The sequence below is a fragment of the Tachyglossus aculeatus genome, chromosome 2, assembly GCF_015852505.1.
Source record: "Tachyglossus aculeatus isolate mTacAcu1 chromosome 2, mTacAcu1.pri, whole genome shotgun sequence".
Lineage (NCBI taxonomy): Eukaryota > Metazoa > Chordata > Mammalia > Monotremata > Tachyglossidae > Tachyglossus > Tachyglossus aculeatus.
Genome location: NC_052067.1, coordinates 148959204 through 148981398, shown reverse-complemented (window position 1 = coordinate 148981398; position 22195 = coordinate 148959204). Strand labels below are relative to the sequence as shown.

The 22195-nt window shown below is 42.8% G+C and overlaps 1 protein-coding gene across 1 annotated transcript in view; it reads left to right on the top strand.

The window, feature by feature from the left end:
• The window catches only part of SLC2A13 (solute carrier family 2 member 13), a 481564-nt gene that overhangs the window by 50647 nt on the left and 408722 nt on the right, over window positions 1-22195 (top strand). The window lies entirely within an intron of this gene.

The following is a 22195-nucleotide window of genomic DNA, read 5'->3' as shown; positions in this document are numbered from 1 at the left end:
ATATTATGGAATTTTAAAAGTATAGGTAATCTTGATGAAACAAGGTTAGGGGTCAGGTTCTTCCATGGGCTAAAATAGTCATGATTATAAGGAGCAAATTGCTCGTTTTGTGATGGTTGTCTTCATGAAAAATTATTCTATGTGACTTCCTGTAGAAAGCCCACAAGAAGTCAGGATTAATGTGTGTTTCATTAATGTTTTATTTCTGCTTGAGATTCAGTGATGTAATTAGTAGCAAAAACCTGTAAAAGAATGCTAATTTGTGACATTAGATTTGCCAGCATTTTGTAGTCACAGAATTGTCTGTTATTTTCTTGCCTTCATTTTCCCAGGAAGATCGGCCAGGAGGGCATGCATAATTGTCATATGTTGGGGTGGCAGCAACTCAGACTTTCTCCAGAAATTTTAGGGCTGGTTAAGCAAGACCGCCACCAGGCTCTCGAATCCTTAGAGTTCTACTGAGTGCCATGTCTATCTTCAACACCCCATCTTTCAAAGGAAGGAAGGACATATTAGACTCAACCATGGCCTTAACAAAGGCTTATTGACTGTAGTGGGGATCTGAGGGAGATGCTGCTCACAGTGGCCATTTGTGGAGCTCAATTTATATACTCTAATGTACTAATACTAGTATAATATACTCAGACTTCAAAATTTTGCATCAAAATGTGGCTCCAAACCACCAAAATAGCTCAGTGTTAGATTCATGGTGAATGAAAACCCCGACACCTCTGTTGAACCAAGGTGCCTCGCATCCCTGTTACAGTGTAAACAGCAAATGGACATTACTCCATTACACTGTTTATCAAGCAACTATCAATAATAATGATCATGGTATTTGTTAAGCACTTACTATGTGCCAAGCACTGTTCTAAACTCTACGATGGTTACAAACAAATCGAGTTGGACACAGTCCCTGTCCCATACGGGGCTCACAGTCTTAATCTCCATTTTACAGATGAAGTAGCTGAGGCACAGAGAGTGAAGTGACTTGCCCAAGATCACGCAACAGACACGTGGCAGAGCTGGGATTAGAACCCAGATCCTTCTAACATCCAGGCCCATGCTCTATCCACCAAACTAAGCTGCTTCTCTACTAGCATTACTAGTCCAAGATACCAATAGTGGTTTGGTCAAAGAGATTAATTTGAGATTGAACATGCCTAGGAGTCAGAGGACCTGGCTTCTTAATTTCAGTTCTGCCTCTTGTCTGCCGTATGAACTTGGGCAAGTCACTTAACTTCTCTGTGCCTCAGTTTCCTCATGGAGTATTGGGATGAATAGGATGCAAAAACCCTCAATAGTCTCATGAACCTAATAGCAAAATGGAGGCTCTATAAAGCATAGGGAACCTACCAATAAGTGAAAGCCTGGTCCTCATAATAATAATAATAATGATGATGATAATTATGGTTTTTGTTAAGCACTTACTATGTGCCAAGCACTGTTCTAAGCGCTGGGGTAGAGACGTGGTAATCAGGTTGGACCCAATCCCTGTCCCACATAGGGCTCACAGTCCTTCCCATTAGAGAAGCAGCATGGCTCAGTGGCGGGAGTCAGAGGTCGTGAACTCTAATCCCGGCTCCGCCACTATCAGCTGTGTGACTCTGGGCAAGTCCCTTCACCTCTCTGTGCCTCTGTTCTGTCATCTGTAAAATGGGGATTAAGACTGTGAGCCTCACGTGGGACAACCTGATGACCTTGTATCTCCTCCAGTGCTTAGAACGGTGCTGGGCACATAGTAAGCGCTTTACAAATACCATCATTATTAGTATTATTTTCCAGATGAGGGAACCGAGGCCCAGAAACGTGAAGTGACTCTCCTAGAGAAGCAGCGTGGCTTAGTGGAAAGAGGGTGGGCTTGGCAGTTAGAGGATGTGAGTTCTAATCCCAGCTCCATCACTTGTCTGCTGTGTGACCTTGGGCAAGTCACTCATCCCAAATCTTGAGTAAATTTCTGCTTTAGTCAGGGTCATGTAAACTGGGGAAGCACCTGAATTTGTTGTCATACTTGGTGATATTTAGACTGTTAGCTCATGTTCCAGATTATAAACTCGTTATGGTCAGGGAATGTGTCTCTCCTTCGTATTTACAGTGAGCCCCATATGGAAGAGGGATTGTATCCAACTTGCTGTATCTTGTGTATTACCTAGTGCTTAATATAGTGCTTGGCACATAAATGCTTAAATAAATACCACCATTATCATTCCCATTCATTCTTATTCTTCTTATTCTTATTTTAATTATTATTAAAATTATTATTATTATTTCATCCTTCAAGGACTGTATCAGAAGAACCTTGCTGCATCTCATGAGTCTCCCTAAAGAGAGGGTTATAAAACCTTCTAATGTAAGCTTTAGACGGTAAGCTTGTTGTGGGCAAGGCATGCGTCTACCAACTCTCTTATACTGTACTTTCCCGAGTGCTTAATACAGTGATCTGCACACAGTAAGTGATCCATAAATGTGATTGATTGATGTCACATGCAGCTAAAGTGAAGGGGGACTGCAAGCCCAGTGATGGTGAAGTTGTAAACACCCAAGATTATGCAACCAAGAATTCGTGTGCATCACTAAAGAAGGCTAATAATTCTGCTCATTCATTCAATCGTTATTTATTGAGCGCTTACTGTGTGCAGAGCACTGTACTAAGCGCTTTGTACCAGGTGTACTAATGCTCACATTCCTTATCACAGTACAGATGGGAACCTGTTGAGATGGCAAAAACCCTCAATAGTTTGTTGAACCTGATGAGGCTGATGATTACTGCATCAGTCTCCTTTCTGATCTCCCATCCTCCTGTCTCTTCCCGCTTCAGTACAGAAATACTCTGTGCATGTCACTCCCTTCCTTAAAAATCTCCAGTGGTTGCCTGTCAAACTTCGAATCAAGCAAAAACTCCTCAATCTCGGCTTCAAGGCTCTCTATCGCCTTGCCCCCTCCTACCTCACCCTCCTTCTCTCCTTCTCCAGACCAGCCCGCACCCTCCGCTCCTCTGCCGCTAACCTCCTCACTGTGCTTCGTTCTTGCCTGTCCCTCCATTGACCCCTGGCCCACGTCCTTCCCCTGGCTGGAATGCCCTCCTTCCACACATCCGCCAAGCTAGCTCTCTTCCTCCCTTCAGGGCCCTGGTGTGAGTTTACCTCCTCCAGGAGGCCTTCCCAGACTGAGCTCCCCCTTTTTCCTCTCCTCCTCCTCCCTCCCCCATCGCCCCCCTCCCTCTGCCCTACCCCCTTCCTCTCCCCACAGCATTTGTATATATTTGTACATATTTATTACTCTATTTTATTTGTACATATTTACTATATTTTATTAATGATGTGTACTTAGCTATAACTATTCTGATGGTATTGATACCAGTCTACTTGTTTTATTTTATTGTCTGTTTCCCCCTTCTAGACTGTGAGCCCATTGTTGGGTAGGGCACGTCTCTATATGTTACTGATTTGTACATCCCAAGAGCTTAGTACAGTGCTCTGCACACAGTAAGCACTCAATAAATACGATTGAATGAACGAATGAATGAACCTAATAGCAAAATGGAGGCTCTATAAAGCATAGGGAACCTACCAATATGTGAAAGCCTGGCCCTCGTCCCAAATCTTAAGTAAATTTCTGCTTTTGTCAGGGTCAATGTAAACTGGGAAAGCACCTGAATCTGATGTCATACTTGGTGATATTTAGACGTAAGCTCTTCTTCCAGATTGTAAGCTCATTGTGGTCAGGGAGTCTGTCTTTATATTGTTGTGTTGAACTCTCCCAAGCGCTTAGTACAGTGCCCTGTACCCAATAAGCGCTCAATAAATGGGATAGATAAGAGCATGCTGGATTAAGAGCATGCTGGGAATTCACTAAGTATTTACACAAGGTGTCTTTCAATAGATGATGTACTGAGGGGGAGGCTGCAGGATCTCAAAAGTGCCACCATCATCTGCATAATCAAGAAGGTGACACATTACATCGAAGTTTCATCTTACTGCTTTCCATTGTTGGAAAGATGCTAACCGGACTCCTCCTGTTTCGGGCCCTGGAAGATATCAATCACATGATCCTCTAGACTGTAAGCTTGTCATTGGCAAGAAACGTGTCTACCAACTCTGTTGTATTGTACTCTCCCTAGCACTTCGTACAGTGCTCTGCGCTCAGTACAGTTGATTGAGTGATAATCAAAATGGCCCAGAGACCAGAGTGAAGAGATACCAGCAGTGTGATCCCTGGTCAGTCACAAGACCAGTGGAAGGGCAGTGGCAGATACTGCTGCTTCAGGAATGAAGCCACTCTGCCCCGATGCCATTGGTCCGTTCTTCCTTATTCTCATCTCTCTTGCCACCGACCCCTTTGCAACATCCTCCCCCTAAGCCTGCAACTCCTTCCCCCTCCCTATATGCCATACCACCACTCTCTCCACCATCAAAGCATAATTAAGGTCACATCTTCTCCATGAGGCCTTCCCTGGTTAAGCCCTCCTTTCCCCGGCTCACTCTCCCTTCTGCGTCATCTCTGCACTTGGATCCATGACCTTTGGATATTTGATATTCGTCCCAACCCCAACAGCATTTATGTACATGTTTTTAAATCATTAAAAATATTTATTGATATTAATGTTTGCCTCACCTTCTAGCCTTGTAAGCTCATTTTGGACAGGGAACAGGTTGGCCAATTCTCTTGTATTATATTCTCTGAAGCACATGGAACAGTTCTCTAAACATAGTAAGCACCCAGTACATAACACTGATTGATTGTTGGCTTCCAGCAGCTCCATCTGCCAGTCATGGTGAAGAGAAACAAGGAACATAAGACTTTCTCAAGTTAGAATGTTGGGCAGGTCAACCAAGAGGAAGAAATTTTGCTCCTCTGGACCAGGACTCTATTGCTCTTGCTGTAATACTAATAATAATAATAATAATAATGATACTTGTTAGGTGTTTACAGTGTGCCAGGTACTGTACTAAGTGCTGGGGTGGATACAAGCAAACTGTGTCCTTGTCCCATGTAGGGCTCACAGTCTCAATCCCCATTTTACAAATGAGGGACTTGAGGCCCAGAGAGTTGAAGTGACTTGCCCAAGGTCACAAAGCAGACAAGTGGTGGAGATGGCTTTAGAACCCATGACCTTCCGATTCCTAGGCCTGTGCTCTATCCAATAGGCCACACTGCCTCTCGTCATGTTTTCACTGTCCTTGCATTTTACATTGGTTTAATGTTTTCATTGTTTCATCCACCCTCAGCCCCATGGCACTTATGTACATATCTATAATTTATATTAACGTATGTTTCCCTCTGTAGACTGTAAGCTCCTTATGGGCAGAAAACGTGTCTACCAACTCTGTTGTGTTCTACTCTCCCAGATGATTAGTAAGGTGTTCTGCACTCAGTAAGTGCATGCATGGGGCTCACAGTCTTAATCCCCACTTTACAGATGAGATAACTGAGGCACAGCGAAGTTGTGACTTGCCCAAAGTCACACAGCTGACAATTAGCAGAGCTGGGATTTGAACCCATGACCTCTGACTCCCAAGCCTGGGCTCTTTCCACAGAGCCACGCTGCTTCTCTATATGTATATATGTTTGTATGTATTTATTACCCTATTTATTTATTCATTTTATTTGTACATATTTATTCTACTTATTTTGTTAATATGTTTTGTTTTGTTGTCTGTCTCCCCCTTCGAGACTGTGAGCCCGCTGTTGTGTAGGGACCATCTCTATATGTTGCCAACTTGTACTTCCCAAGTGCTTAGTACAGTGCTCTGCACACAGTAAGCGCTCAATAAATACGATTGAATGACTGAATGAATAATAATGATGGCATTTATTCAGCACTTACCATGTGCAAAGTACTGTCCTAAGCGCTGGGGAGGTTACAAGGTGATCAGGTTGTCCCACGGAGGGGCTCACAGTCTTAATCCCCGTTTTACAGATGAGGTAACTAAGGCACAAAGAAGTTAAGTAAGTGCTTAGTAAGTACCATGGATTGAAGACAGATAACAAACAAGGTTCTGGAATGAAGTTAGTGTAGTTGAAGTCAGCCTAGTTTTGAAAGTAGCTCAATTCCACTTAAGTTCCTTAGTGGAAAACATGAGGAGACTAGCGAAGCGTAGACTCCCTAAATTGGGGCTATATGGTGAGGTAAAACAGTGACTGAAAGCTGAAAGGACAGAGTAAATGCCTTATAGATGCACTACATGGCAGTCTCATCCCAGGATAATGTATAGTTACTGCTGAAACTAGGTGGCAACTACAGCCAAAACGAGTTTAGGGAGATGAATGAAAGAAAGGATTAACTCAGTAAGCAGAAATTTTGAGCAGATCATGTGGCAAAGAGGTAAAATCAAAAATAGTTGTAGGAACTGCTGGAAACACATTAGACACAAAAATGGTCAACAAGGAACAATCTTTGTTAATATATAGTGTGGTCAGGACTGATTATGTGTTCTGTAAGTGTGTGCGTTAAATATATTTTAGTTCAATATCCTAGATTCCCATGCCAGTAAAAAAAAAACCTGTTGTTTCTTATAAACTTTGTCACTTGATAGAAATATTCCCTGGAAGTATTTTTTTTTCTTTTAGATAAAATCATTTTTGCTTCAGCGAATTGTTGGGGGAAGTTCCATTTTTTTGCATTACAAATGAAGAAATATTAAATCGGGTTTGCATGATCTTAGTGGGGAAAACTGGACTTGTAGAATTCAAGATACGTGAAATAAGAACAATTATTCAATAGATAAAATTTTGTGCATGCATTTGGTGGTGTTCTGCTTCCACCTGCTTTGAAACTAAAATTTTATGCATTTAAAATTGCATAACTTACACAACCTCCTTAGATGACCACAAAAACAAAATTGAGTTTTTTCTTCTTATCAAAGTGCCCTGCACACAATAAGCGCTCAGTAAATATGATTGAATGAATGAATGAGTCAATCAAAATTAGAATCATGCCATGATAAGCAGATATAACCATATTTGTATAAGAATCCTGGCTCCGCCACTTGTCTGTTATATGACTTTGGACAAGTCACTTAACTTCTCTGTGCCTCAGTGACCTCATCTGTAAAATGGGGATTAAGTCTGTGAGCCCCACATGGGACAACCTGATTACCTTGTATCTGCTCCAGCACTTAGAACAGTGCTTGGCATGTAGTAAGTGCTAAACAAATACCGTCATTATCATCATATGTAGAAAAAATAATATTTCCCCTCTCCATTACTAACAGTATTTATTGGGTGCCTACTTTGTAAAGAATGCTACCTAGATATTTTGGAATTTTTTTAAAAAATGCACGGTCCCTGACTATAAGGATCTTACAGTTTAACAGAGACAGGATGAAACACAAGCAGTGCAATTGCCTGGTATAGCATTGGAAACAGAATCACAAAGACTTACAGAGTTCATTCTTAAGGGAAATGCATAAGTGCTAAGAGAACTGGAGTGGTTGACTTGATAAGGGCACTAGAAGAAATTCCTAATGCATTTTGTAATGCCATGTCTAGCTAATCAGAAAATTAATAATGCAGATGTACCTCTCTTTTAAACTGTATCACAAGCTTTTTGAGGGTGAGTGAAATAAATGTAAGTACTTTGAGTTGTTGGACCACATACTGAAATAATTACTGTTAGAGTACCCAAACAGAAGGTTGAGAATAGTGGAATAGTGATACTTCACCTCTTACTGCCATTGAGTGTTAGTAGCAGAATACATATGTCCGTTCATGTAATGTGAGGTCTGTCATTCATTGAAAATTTCCATAATGCTTAACTATTGGATGGATACTCTGACAATGGGAATAGGTGATCTATTTCCCCTGTCAGTAAGTTTGTTCCCACCTTTAGACTTTAAGCTGTTTTGTGCTTTTAGACTGTGAGCCCACTGTTAGGTAGGGACTGTCTCTATATGTTGCCAACTTGTACTTCCCAAGCGCTTAGTACATTGCTCTGCACACAGTAAGTGCTCAATAAATACGATTGATTAATTGATTGTGGACAGGGATCCTATCTACCAATGCTGTTCTGTTGTACTTTCCCAAGTGTTTAGAACAATGCTCTAAACACATGAGTGCTCAGAAACTACCATTGACTGATTGATTGATTGAAAACCTATGACGAGTGGGGTAGAGATGGGGTAGTGAAATTACAAACTGCTACTTTTTAATCTTATTTTAAAAAATATTTGCACCCCAAGGAAGAGCAGTTGATTCTTTATTTCCACTGAGCAAATGTCCTAATTTCACCTTTTATGATTAGACACTGACATGCAGACTCCAGAATATTTTTGTGGAAAACTTAATACCTACAATAAAATATGATTAAATTATCAATGATGATAGAGTTGTTTATACATAACCAACACCAGCATTTTAAATAGTTTGTCTTGCCCAAATCTTCATTTTTGTCTTAAATTATTGAATTCCATAACATATATCTAATTCACCTGACCTAAGCAATTAGCCTTTAATCAGTACTATTATTTCTAGCAATATTCAAAAGCTGTTAAGGAATAATAAAGACATAATAAGGTAGCATTTTGCTTCTTATCTTTCCCTGAGTCCATCAAGGTAGAAGAAACCAATCTTAGGCTCAGAGTCCAAACTTGAGCTGTCCCTAGTTGACCCTGAGCCCTCATCTCCTAGTAACTAAAGATTATGTTCTCATTTGGGGGCAGAAAATGAATCTTTCTCCCTTCAAAGCCCTACTGAGAGCTCATCTCATCCAGGAGACCTTCCCAGACAGAGCTCCCCCTTTTACCTCCCCATCTCCTCTTCCCCTCTCCATCGTCCCCCCACCCTACCCCCTTCCCCTCCCCACAGCACTTGTATATATTTGTACATATTTATTACTGTATTTATTTTATTCATAGATATTTACTCTGTTTTATTAACGATGTGTATATAGCTATAATTCTATTTATTCTGATAGTATTGACACCTGTCTACTTGTTTTGTTGTCTGTCTCCCCCTTCTAAATGATATAATAATAATGGCATTTATTAAGCGCTTACTATGTGCAAAGCACTTTTCGAAATGCTGGGGCGGTTACAAGGTGATCAGGTTGCCCCACGGGGGGCTCACAGTCTTAATTACCATTTTACAAATGAGGTAACTGAGGCCCAGAGAAGTTGTGACTTGCCCAAAGTCACACAGCTGACAGTTGGCGGAGCCGGGACTTGAACCCATGACCTCCCCCTGGCCTGGAATGCCCTCCCTCTGCACATCCTCCAGGCTAGCTCTCTTCCTCCCTTCAAAGCCCTACTGAGATCTCACCTCCTCCAGGAGGCCTTCCCAGACTGAGCCCCCTTTTTCCTCTCCCCCCCCATCTCCCCGCCCTACCTCCTTCCCCTCCCCACAGCACCTGTATATATGTTTGTACAGGTTTATTACTCTATTTTACTTGTACATATTTACTATTCTATTTATTTTGTCAGTGATGTGCATCTAGCTTTACTTCTGTTTATTCTGATGACTTGACACCTGACCACACTTTTTTTTTGTTGTGTGTCTCCCCCTTCTAGACTGGGAGCCCACTGTTGAGTAGGGACCGTCTCTATATGTTGCCAACTTGTACTTCCCAAACGCTTAGCACAGTGCTCTGCACACAGTAAGCACTCAATAAATATGATTGAATGAATGAATGACCTGTGACTCCAAAGCCCGTGCTCTTTCCACTCAGCCATGCTGCTTCTCTTCTAGATTGTGAGCCTGTTGTTGGGTAGGGACCGTCTCTATATGTTGCCGATTTGTACTTCCAGCGTGGCTATGTGGAAAGAGCACGGGCTTTGGAGTCAGAGGTCATGAGTTCAAACCCTGGCTCCGCCAATTGTCAGCTATGTGATCTGGGGCAAGTCACTTAACTTCTCTGTGCCTCAGTTACCTCATCTGTAAAATGGGGATTAAGACTGTGAGCCCCCTGAGGGACAGCCTGATCACCTTGTAACCTTCCCAGTGCTTAGAACAGTGCTTTGCACATAATAAGCGCTTAATAAATGCCATTATTATTATTATTATCATTATTACAGTGCTCTGCACACAGTAAGCGCTCAGTAAATATGATTGAATGAAATGAATGAATCAAGCAGTAGTGAAATCCTGTTAAGGTATAGACGGGAAACTGAAAAGCTTTGGGTATTTCTGGTGTGAGCTGATAAATGCCTTTGGTCACCTTCATGGTTATTATTATGCTTAAATGTGTACTGGTTCTGTGACGTTTGACTGATTGATTGATTGATGTGGTTTATAATTATCAGCCTGCTGTCTTGTGTTGTTTGTCTCCAGGCCGCAATCTTTAGTTTATTATTGTGCCGGATTTTTGACAATGCCCACTGATTATAGGCTAAAGATATCTTAGATGCCTTGATCCAAATAAATTATAATTGTACATTATTTATTTATTTATTGTAATTGATTATGTATATTAATGTCTGTCTCCTCCTCTATACTGTGAGCTCACTGTGGGCAAGGCATGTGTCCCTTTGTTGTTGTATTGTACTCTACCAACCACTTAGTACAGTGCTTTGCAAACAGTAAGTGCTCAATAAATATGATTAATGAATAAAGAATAGAAATAGGATTACACTTTGTTATATGCATAATATGCTTTCTAGGGTTTCTAATATGATTTGGTTGTCCATATTCAGTTGTCGAAGGACTAGTCTGCTTTACAATGGAGAAAGGTTTCTTACATAATAATAATAATGGTATTTGTTAAGTGCTTACTATGTGCAAAACACTATTTTAAGCACTGGGGGGATACAAGGTGATCAGGTTGTCCCACGTGGGGCTCACAGTCTTCATCCCCATTTTACAGATGAGGGAACTGAGGCACAGACAAGTTGTGACTTGCCCAAAGTCACACAGCTGACAGTTTGGGGAGCCGGGATTTGAACCCATGACCTCTGACTCCAAAGCCCGGGCTCTTTCCACTGAGCCATGCTGCTTCTCACTATTCTCTACGTATTGTGCAGAAATGCTCTGGGCATGTTACTCCCCTCCTCAAAAATCTCCAGTGGCTACCAATCAACCTACACATCAGGCAAAAACTCCTCACTCTGGGCTTCAAGGCTGTCCATCACCTCGCCCCTCCTACCTCACCTCCCTTCTTTCCTTCTCCAGCCCAGCCCGCACCCTCCATTCCTCTGCCGCTAACTTCCTCACTGTGCCTCATTCTCGCCCGTCCCGCCATCGACCCCCGGCCCACATCCTCCCCCTGGCTTGGAATGCCCTCCCTCCGCACATCCGCCAAGCTAGCTCTCTTCCTCCCTTCAAAGCCCTACTGAGAGCTTACCTCCTCCAGGAGGCCTTCCCAGACTGAGCCCCCTCCTTCCTCTCCCCCTTCTCCCCCTCCCCATCCCTCCTGCCTTACCTCCTTCCCCTCCCCACAGCACCTGTATATATGTATATATGTTTGTATGTATTTATTACTCTATTGTACATATTTATTCTATTTATTTTATTTTGTTAATATGTTTTGTTTTGTTGTCTGTCTCCCCCGTCTAGACTGTGATCCCACTGTTGGATAGGGACCTTTTCTATATGTTGCTAACTTGTACTTCCCAAGCGCTTAGTACAGTACTCTGCACACAGTAAGCACTCAATAAATACGATTGAATGAATGAATGAATTTTAGTAACTTAGAAGGATATAACTCATTGATAGTACGCATATATTGAAATCCAGTCAATAGTATTTAGTCAATTATGTTTGTTCAGTTCTTTGGTGTAGTGGCTAGAACACAGTCCTGGGAGTCTGAGGGTCATAAGCTGTTATCCCAGCTCCATCACTTGTCTGCTGTGTGACCTTGGGCAAGTCCCATTACTTCTCTGTGCCTCAGTTAACCTCATCTGTAGAAATGGGGATTAAGACTGCGAGCCCCATGTGGGACAGGGACTGTGTCCATCCTGATTTTCTTGTATCTACCCCAGCACTTAGTATAGTGCCTAGCACATAGTAAGCGCTTAACAAATATAATAATAATTATAATAATAATAATAATAATAATAATTTATCTGGGCCTCAGTTACTTCATCTGTAAAAATTATGGATTAAACGTGGGAACCCAATGTGGGACAGGGATTGAGCCCAACCTGATTAACTTGTGTCTATCCTAGCACTTAGAATAGTGTTTGGCACATAATATGTGCTTAACAAGTACTATTATTATTATTATTATTATTATTATTATTATTTTTACTCTTACTGTGTGCAGAGCACTGTACTAAATGCTTTGGAGAGTGCAGTATAATGGAGTTGGTAGACCCATTCCCTGCCACAAATGAGCTTAAATTCTAGAGAGGGAGAAAGACACTAATATGAAGTTATGGCTGAGGGACGGGTGAATAAAGGGTGCAAATTCTAGTGTAAGGGTGATGGAGAGTAAGTAGTGGCTTAGTCAGGGAAAGCCTCTTGGAGGAGATGTCCCTTTACTAAGGCTTTGAAGGTGGGGAGAGTAATTGTCAGATATGAAGAGGGAGGGACTTTCAGGTCAGAGATAAAGTGTGGTCAAGGGGTCAGTGGCAAGATAGATGAGATTGAGGCTCATTCATTCAGTTGTATTGAGTGCTTACTGTGCGCAGAGCACTGTACTAGGCGCTTAGGAGAGTACAATATAACAGACACATCCTCTGCCTACGATGAGTCTACAGTCTAGAGGTTCAGTGAGTAGGTTGGCATTCGAGGAGCCAAGTGTGTGGGCTGTGTTTTATTAGGAAATCAGGGAGGTAAGGTAAGAAGGGGCAAGGTGATCGAGTGCTTTAAAGCCTAGAATAAGGAGTTTCTGTTCGCTTTGAAGGTGGATGAGCAACCTGAGGAGTGGGGAAACATGGACAGAACTTTTTTTATGGAAAAATGATCCGGGCATCAGAGTGAAGTAAAGACTGGAATGGGGGGACACAGGAGGCAGAGAGGTCAACATGGAGGCTGATGTGGTAACCAAGGCATGTTCGGTTAAGTGCTTGGAATAACACGGTAACGGTTTGGAGGGAGAGAAAAGAGCAGATTTTAACGACGCTCTGAAGGTTATACCAACAGGATTTTTGACAGATTGAATACGTGGGTTGAAAGAGAGAGATGAGTCAAGGAAAATGCCAAGGTCACAGCTTGTGAGACAGGGAGGATGTTGGTGCTGTCTACAGTGATGGAAAAACTAAAGGGAGGACAGTGTTTGGGTAGGAATATAAGGAGTTCTGTTTTGACCCTATTAAATTTCAGACATTGCCCTGGGTTCCTCTGATCATTCCTATTCAAAGTCCTTGAATAGGGCCTATGTACCCACTGCCTCTGCTTCCTCTCCTCCAATTCCCTTCTTGGCATGCTAGAGTCTGATTTTTACTCCCCACACTCAACTGGGGTGCCTTCTCATCAGATTCTATTCTGACCTAAGCCCTCCTTAATGTCTTAGAAGCCTTTGGCACTATGGTCTACTATTTTCCCTGTCCCTAACCTGGTTTAATGTCTGTGTTTTCCCCCTATAGGGTGTAAGCTCCTTGTGGGCAGGGGTTGTGTCTACCAACTCGGTTTGGTGTGTACTTCCCTAGTGCTTAGTACAGTGCTCTGCACACAGTTAAGTGCTTATTAAATACCTCTGATTGATTAAGGTCTCATTTCCTCCAAAAGGCCTTCCCCAATTAAGGCCTCTCTTCCCTGGCTCCCTCTCTGTCATCTGTGTCACATTTGGATTTTGATCTGTGGTGTTTGGGCATTTGATTAACACCACGTGCTCAGTCCTGCAGCACTTGTGGACATATTTTTAAATCATATATTTAAATTATTTATATTAATAACTTTCCCTCTCTGGACTGTAAGCTCATTGTGGGCAGGCAGCATGTCTGCCAATTCTGTTATAATGTACTCTCCCAAGCTTAGTACAGTGCTGTGCACACAGTAAGTGCTCAATAAATATGGTTGATTGATTGACTGATTAACCTTTGTTTTTTTGGAAAAAAAATCACTCCACAGTCTGCGCAGTGGATAGAGCACAGGCCTAGGAGTCAGAAGGTCATGGGTTCTAATCCCAGTTCCTCCACTTGTCTGCTGTCTGGCCTTGGGCAAGTCTCTCTACTTCTCTGTGCCTCAGTTATCTCATCTGTAAAATGAGGATTGAGACTGGGAGCTCTCTATGGGATAGGGGCTATGCCCAACATAATTTACTTGTATCCACCCCAGTGCTTAGTACACTGCCCGACATAGTAAGTGCTTAACACCATAGTTATTATTAGTTATTACCTCTCCAGCCAATCCTTCTCAGTCTCTTCAGTTGGCAATTCCCTTGACTCTGTCTCCAAAGCAGGCTCTGTTCTGGTTCCCCTTCTTTTCTTAATTCATTCACTCTCTCGCAGAGGTCCATGTGCAATACCACTTTTAATGAGGTTGAGCACTGACACCTGACGACCTCTCTCCTAATCTACTGCCTCACCTCTTCCCTTGCTCCCAGGGCATCTCCACATGGATGTCCTGCTTGACAGCTCAAGCACAAAATAAACAAAACTGAACTCCTCTTCTTCCCTCCCAAATCCTCTTCTTAACTTCCCATCACAGTTGATATTACCACCTCCCTCCTCACGTCAGTCAGTTGTATTTGTTGAGTGCTTACTGTGTGCAGAGCGCTGTACTAAGTGCTTGGAAGTGTATAATTTAACAAACATGTTCCCTGCTCATAGTGAACAGGTACCATCTTGGTCCAGGGCCAGATTATATCCCAGCTGGTCTAATGCATCAGCCTCCTTGCTCATAAGCTCATTATGGGAGGAGAATTTGTCTATTCTCCTCCTATTCTGTTAATTCTGTTGTATCATGTCCTCCCGAGTGCTTAGAATAGTGCCCTGCACACAGTAAGTGCTTAATAAATGCCATCATTATTATATAGTAAGTGCTCAATAAATGCCACTGATTGATTCCTCTGCCTCCAGTGTCTCCCCATTCCAGTCCATACTTCATTCTGCAGCCTACCTCATTTTCCTATACACACATCACTTAACTCCTCCCAAACCTCCAATAGTTTCTCATTCTTCTTTGCCATATCAAGCAAACAATCTTCACAAGCATTTCTGAGAAACAGCGTGGCCTAGTGGAGAGAGCACGAGCCTAGAAGTTAGAAGGACCTGAGTTCTAATTCTGGCTCTGACAGTAGCTTGCTGTGTAACCTTGGGGAAGTCGCCTCACTTCTCTGAGCCTCAGCTGTAAAATGGGGATACCTATTCTTCCTCCTACTTAGGCTGTGAGCCCCATACGGCACAAGGACTGTGTATGACCTAATTAACTTGTACCTTACCCCAGCGCTTAGAACAGTGTTTGACACATAGTAAGCTCTTAACAAATACCATTGAAAAAGGACAAAAGAAAAAAGGAACTCTACCAGCTTTTTTCTTTCTATTTTTCCACGCTTCTCCAATTACAGCCCGGTTTGCACTCTTCATTCCTCTCAAGCTTACGTAGTCACTGTACTTCATACTCACATCTCCCACTGCCAACCTACTGTTTGCATTTCCCTCCCCGCCTGCAAATACCTCACCCTTGGTATTTGACAGAGTACAACTGTCCTGGTCTTTGAAGTTCATCTAAAATCACATCTAGTCTGTCTTGCTGCCACCCCTTGCCAATGTCTTCTCTTTGGCTTGGAACTTCCTTTCCCCTCTTATTCATCCGACCATGATTCTTGGCATCTTCCAAGCCCTTCTGAAATCATATCACCTCCAGTGACCTTCCCTGAGTAACCCCTCATTTCCCTATCATATTCACTCTCCTTTCTGCATTGCCCAGGCTCTCAGTAATAATAATAATAACTGTGGTATTTGATAAGCACTTACTATGTGCTATGCAGTGTACTAAGCGCTGGGGTGGATACAAGCAAATCGAGTTAGACACAATCCCTGTTCCATATGGGGATCACAGTCTCAATCCCTGTTTTACAGATGAGGTAACTGAGGCACAGGGAAGTGAAGTGCCTTGTCCAAGGTCATACAGCAGATGTGGCGGAATGGGATTAGAACCCATGACCTTCTGACTCCCAGGCCTGTGCTGTAGCCACTATGCCATGGTGCTTCACTTGGGTGTGTAGTGTGTATATCCCTTAAGCACATTGATGATAATAATAATAATAATAATAATGATGGCATTTGTTAAGCGCTTACAATGTGCGAAGCACTGTTCTAAGCGCTGGGGGGGATACAAGGTGATCATGTTGTCCCACGTGGGGCTCACAGTCTTCATCCCCATTTTACAGATGAGGGAACTGAGGCTCAGAGAAGTTAAGTGACTTGCCCAAGGTCACACAGCAGACCCGTGGTGGAGCCGGGATTAGAATGCCACTGATTATACTCACCCCAGCTCCACAGCATCTAGTCACATGTCCTTACATATCCATATTCTCTGCTGTTTTCCCCTATCTGTAGTTTATTTTAATACATGATGATGATGGCATTTATTAAGCACTTATATGCAAAGCACTGTTCTAAGAGCTGGAGAGGTCGCAAGGTGATCAGGTTGTCCCACAGGGGTCTCACAATCTTAATCCCCATTTTACAGATGAGGGAACTGAGGCACAGAGAAGTGAATTGACTTTCCCAAAGTCATACAGGTGACAAGTCGTGGAGTTGGGATTCGAACCCATGACCTCTGACTCTCAAGCCCAGGCTCTTTCTACTAAGCCATGCTGCTACAATGTGGGCAGGATTTACATATATCAACTCTATTGCACATTCCCAAACTCTCAATACATTACTCTGTACAGAGTAAGCGCTCAAAAAATACCATTGACTGACAGATATCTCTAGCAGTCATTCCCCAAATAATTTCTATTCTCCTCACAGTATAGCCCCTAACTCCAACATCAGCATGCCTCCACTACTTAAGTATTGACAGCGCTTAGTACAGTGCTCTGCACACAGTAAGTGCTCAATAAATACGATTGAATGAATGAATGAATGACACCCACCATGAAGTACTTTATTACTTCCTAACTGAAACTTTAGTTTTTGTCCTCTGATAAATCGTAAAATCTTGGAGGACAGGAATCATGCATACCAATTCTCTTGTATTTTTCCGAGTACTTAGTGCGGTGCTTTGCACATGGTCATTGGTTAATAAATACTACTGATTGATTGAACCATGGCGTGGTGGATAGAACATGGGCCTGGAAGTAAGAAGGTCATGGGTTCTAATCCCGGCTTCGCATCATGTGACCTTGGGCAAGTCACTTAACTTTTTTGGGCCTCAGTTACCTCATCTGTAAAATGGGCAGTAAGAGAGTGAGCCCCATATGGGACAGGGACTGTGTTCAGCCTGATTACCTAGTATCTGCCCCAGTGCTTTGCACATAGTAAGTACTTAACAAGTATCATAATTATTACTGTATTATAATTTAGAAATTACTGAGGCCAGAAATATTAGCACCAGGGAGCGCTTGAAGAAGATGATTGCAGGGTCAATCTGGAAGATTGAGAAGCAGCATTGTCTAACGGATAGAGCCCAGACTTGGGAGTCAGAAGAACCTGTGTTCTAATCTCAGCCCCACCACTTGTCTGCTGTGTGACCTTGGGCACGTCACTTAACTTCTCTGTGCCTCAGTTACCTCATCTGTAAAATGGGAATTAACACAGTGAATGAATCCCATGAAGGACATTGGCTGTGTCCAACCTGATTACCTTGTATCTACCCCAGTGCTTAGTAAAATGCTTGGCACATAGAAGGCACTTAACAAATACAATAAAGAAGGATATCACAAGTAAATGAAGGTATTTTCAGGATTCAATGCTAAATCAGTCAGTGGTATTGAGCGCTTACTTTGTGCAGAACACTGTACTAAACATTTGGGAAAATATAGCAGAGTTGGGAGAGAAATTCCCTGCCCACAAGGAGCTTAGTTTAGAGGAAGGATCCACCCTTTCCTCTCCATCCAAACGTCTACCTTTTTAGTGCAATCACTCATCCTTTCCCAACTAGATTACTGCATCAACCTCCTTTCTGATCTCCCAATCTCCTGTCTCTCCCCACTTCAGTCTATACTTCATTCTGCTGCCCGGATTATCTTTCTGCAGAAACGCTCTGGGCATGTCACCCTACTCCTCAGAAATCTCTAGTGGTTGCCTATCAATCTTCTTTTCAAGCAAAAACTCCTCACTATTGGCTTCAAAGCTCTCCATCGCCTTGCTCCCTCTTACCTCACCTCCCTTCTCTCCCTCTCCAGCCCAGCCCACACACTCTAATCCTCTGCCGCTAACCGCCTCACTGTGCCTCTTTCTCGCCTGTCCCGCCGTCGACTCATGGCCCATATCCTATCTCTGGCCTGGAATGCCCTCCCTCCTCATATCTGCCAAACTAGCACACTTTCCTCTTTAAAAACCCTACTGAAAGCTCACCTCCTCCAGGAGGCCTTCCCAGACTGAGCCCCCCTTTCCCTCTGCTCCTCCTCCCCTCCCCATCTCCCCTACTCCCTCCCTCTGCTCTACTCCCTTCCCTGCCCCACAGCACTTGTGCATATTTGTACATATTTATTATTCTATTTATTTTATTCATGATGTGTTTATATATATAATTCTATTTGTCTGTTTTGATGGTATTGATGCCTACTTGCTTTGTTTTCTTGTCTGTCTCCCCCCTTCTAGACTGTGAGCCTGTTGTTGGGTAGGGATTGTCTCTATCTGTTGCCGACTTTTACTTTCCAAGCGCTTAGTACAGTGCTCTGCACACAGTAAGCTCTAAATAAATGAATGAATGAAAGGAAGAGATCAAGCAAATTATAATCATATTGAGGAGAAAAAGAAACAGAATCAGGTACAGTTGCTTGGGACAATTAGTTGTAATATTCACTGGGTGCTTACTATGTTCTGAGTACTGCATTCTCTTTTAGGGTGAATACACAGAAAAAATTTAGACATAGTCTGTGTTCCACAGTGGATTCGCAATCTAGGTGAGGGAGGAAATACCCTTAGAAAAGAGAAGCAAATTAGAGACAATGGGGACAAAGGGAGTAGTCCTGGTGTTCCTACCACCGCAGCACATAGTCTTTAGGTGTGAACTGCTTTAGCCTCCCAGCATTTCAATATTTCAAAAAACAGGATATTGCTGGCCCCTGTCTTTTGCTGATGTACTGTATTAGAAGTAAAGTGGAAAGAGGTAGTTCTCCAGGTTCATACTAGACTAGCAGCCTGAGAAGCAGCATGACTGTGTGGATAGAATGTGAGCCTGGGAGACGGCATGGGTTCCTATCTTGACTCTACTACTTGTCTGCTGTGTGACCATGGGTAAGTCAGTTAACTTGTCTGTGCCTCAGTCACCTCTCTATAAAATGGCGATTAAGACTTTGAGTCCCATGTGAGATAGGGATTGTGTCCAACCTCATTAGCTTGTTTGTACCTCAGTGCTTAAGAACAGTGTCTTGCACATAGTAAGTACTTAGCGAATGCCATAAAAAATTTAAATCTGGTTTTCATTTGGTCTGTTGCCTGGTGGTCTGCACTGAAGATCTTTATGTCTGGTACTTTTATTTTAAGTGGCCCAATTGTCTGGTATGCGCCTGGAAAACTGTCCCTCCATCTTTGCTGCTAATATACTAGGTCTGTGCAAGTCAGGTGGTAATACTTACGGTAGTAATTATGGCATTTGTAATAATAATGATGATGGTATTTGTTAAGCACTTATTATGTGCCAGGCACTGTTCTAAGCACTGTGGTAGATACAAGGTAATTAGGTTGTCCCACGTGGGGCTCACATTCTTAATCCCCATTTTACAGATGAGGTAACAGGCACAGAGAAGTTGTGACTTGCCCAAAGTCACACAGCTCACAAGTCCTACTTGTATCCTGGAATGCCCTCCCTCCTGGAATGCCCTCCCTCCACACATCCGCCAAACTAGCTCTGTTCCTCCTTTCAAAGCCCTACTGAGAGCTCACCTCCTCCAGGAGGCCTTTCCAGACTGAGCCCCCCCTTTTTCCTCTCCTTCTCCTTCCCTCCCCATCGCCCCCCTGCCCTACGCCCTTCCCCTCCCCACAGCACTTGTATATATTTGTACATATTTCTTAGTCTATTTTATTAATGTGTATATAGCTATAATTCTGTTTATTCTGATGGTATTGACACCTGTCTTCTTGTTTTGTTTTGACATCTGTCTCCCCGTTCTAGACTGTGAGCCTGTTGTTGGGTAGGGACCGTCTCTATATGTTGCCGATTTGTACTTCCTAAGCGCTTAGTACAGTGCTCTGCACACAGTAAGTGCTCAGTAAATACGATTGAATGAATGGATGAAAGTGGCAGAGGCAGGATTATAACCCATGACCTCTGACTCCCAAGCCCGCACTCTTTCCACTAAGCCATGCCGCTTCTCTATTTTAAACACTGTGGTAGATACAAGGTAATCAGGTTGGACACAGTCCATGTCTCACAGTGGGCTCAAAGTCTTAGTCCCCTTTTTCCAGATGAGGTAACTGAGGCATAGAGATGTTAAGTGACTTGCCCAAGGTCACACAGCAAACAAGTGGCAAAGCTGGAATTCGAACCCACTTCCTCTGACTCCCAGACTTGGGCTCTTGCTGCTAGGCTATACTGGTGGTAGCAACATTCTGTTTTCAGAAATATTGAAAACTGTGCCCCTTCCTTTATGGCTCCAGCCACCTGCTTCCGTGACTTGGACCCAGGAGGGAAGATGCCTTCCCCTCTCTTCAGTGTTCACTGTGCACTTAGCTGGGGACCCTTGAAACCTTTTGATATTCATCCCTGCTCCACAACACTTACGTATATATCCTTATACTCTGCCAATATCCTCGTGGGCAGGGAACATTCATTCATTCATTCAATCGTATTTATTGAGCACTTACTGTGTGCAGAGCACTGTACTAAGCACTTGGGAGGTACAAGTTGGCAACATGTAGAGATGGTCCCTACCCGATAGCGGGCTCACAGTCTAGGAGGGGGAGACAGACAATAAAACGAAACATATTAACAAAATAAAGTAAATAGAATAAATATGTACAAATCAAATAAATAGAGAAATAAATATGTACAAACATATATACAGGTGAAATATGAAGGTCCCGCCGAGATTTGAACTCAGATCGCTGGATTCAAAGTCCAAAGTGCTAACCATTACACCATGGGGTACTTGTCAGCCGGGTGACTTTGGGTGAGTCACTTCACTTCTCTGGGCCTCAGTTCTCTCATCTGTCAAATGGGGATGAAGGACTGGTAACCCCCACGTGGGACAACCTTGATGACCCTGCATCCTCTCCAGCACTTAGAACAGTGCTAGGCACACAATAAGCGCTTAACAAATACCAACAGTATTATTCTGGAGCTGAGGCCCAGTGGAGGACCAGCTCTGTCCTACTGTGCTCTCTGTCAAGTGCTTAGTACAGTGCTCTGCACACAGGAAGGACTCAAGGAATTTGGTTGATTGATTATATGCTACCATTTACCCTACTTGTAATATATTTTAATGGCTGTCTCCAATTATGGATTGTAAGGTCCTTGTGGGCAGGGTTTGCCTTGACCAACTCTTTTGGCTTGTATTTGCCCAACTGTTTAGTACCATGTTCTTCTCACACAGCATGCATTCAGTGAAAGGTCTCACCTCCAAGAGGCCTTCCTTGACTGCCCTCCTTTCCTGTTCTTCCTCTCCCTTCTGTGTCACCTTGACTTGCTCCCTTCATTCATCCCCCTCCCCTAGCCCTACAGCACTTAGGTACATATCTGTCATTTATATTTTTATGTTAATGTCTGTCTCCCCCTCTACACTGTAAGCTCATTATGGGCAGGGATTGTGTCTGTTGATGGTTCTATTGTACAGTGCTTGACACACAGAAATCGCTTAACAAGTACCATAATAATAATTATTATTATAGCGCTCTGCACACAGTAAGCATCTAATGAATCCAGTTAAATTAATGAATACCATTAATTGATTAATTGGCTGCCCTCAATGTCAGGTATCCTAACGGGCTTTCAGTGGTCACCGGTATCTAAAATGTCCAACGTCCCAAAAACATAAGGAGATAATGGAGAACATAAAGGTAAATAACTAAGGACATGTTTTCATTGTAATGAAATGTATACTTTTCTAAGAATCCTTGAGCTTCTGATCATTGTAATCCAATCCTATCCAATCGTATTTACTGAGCACTTTCTGTCTGCAGAGCACTGTACTAAATGCTTGGGAGAGTATACTATAACAGTGTAACAGACACACTGTAGAGATGTGATCAGCTCCCAAGAGAAGGTT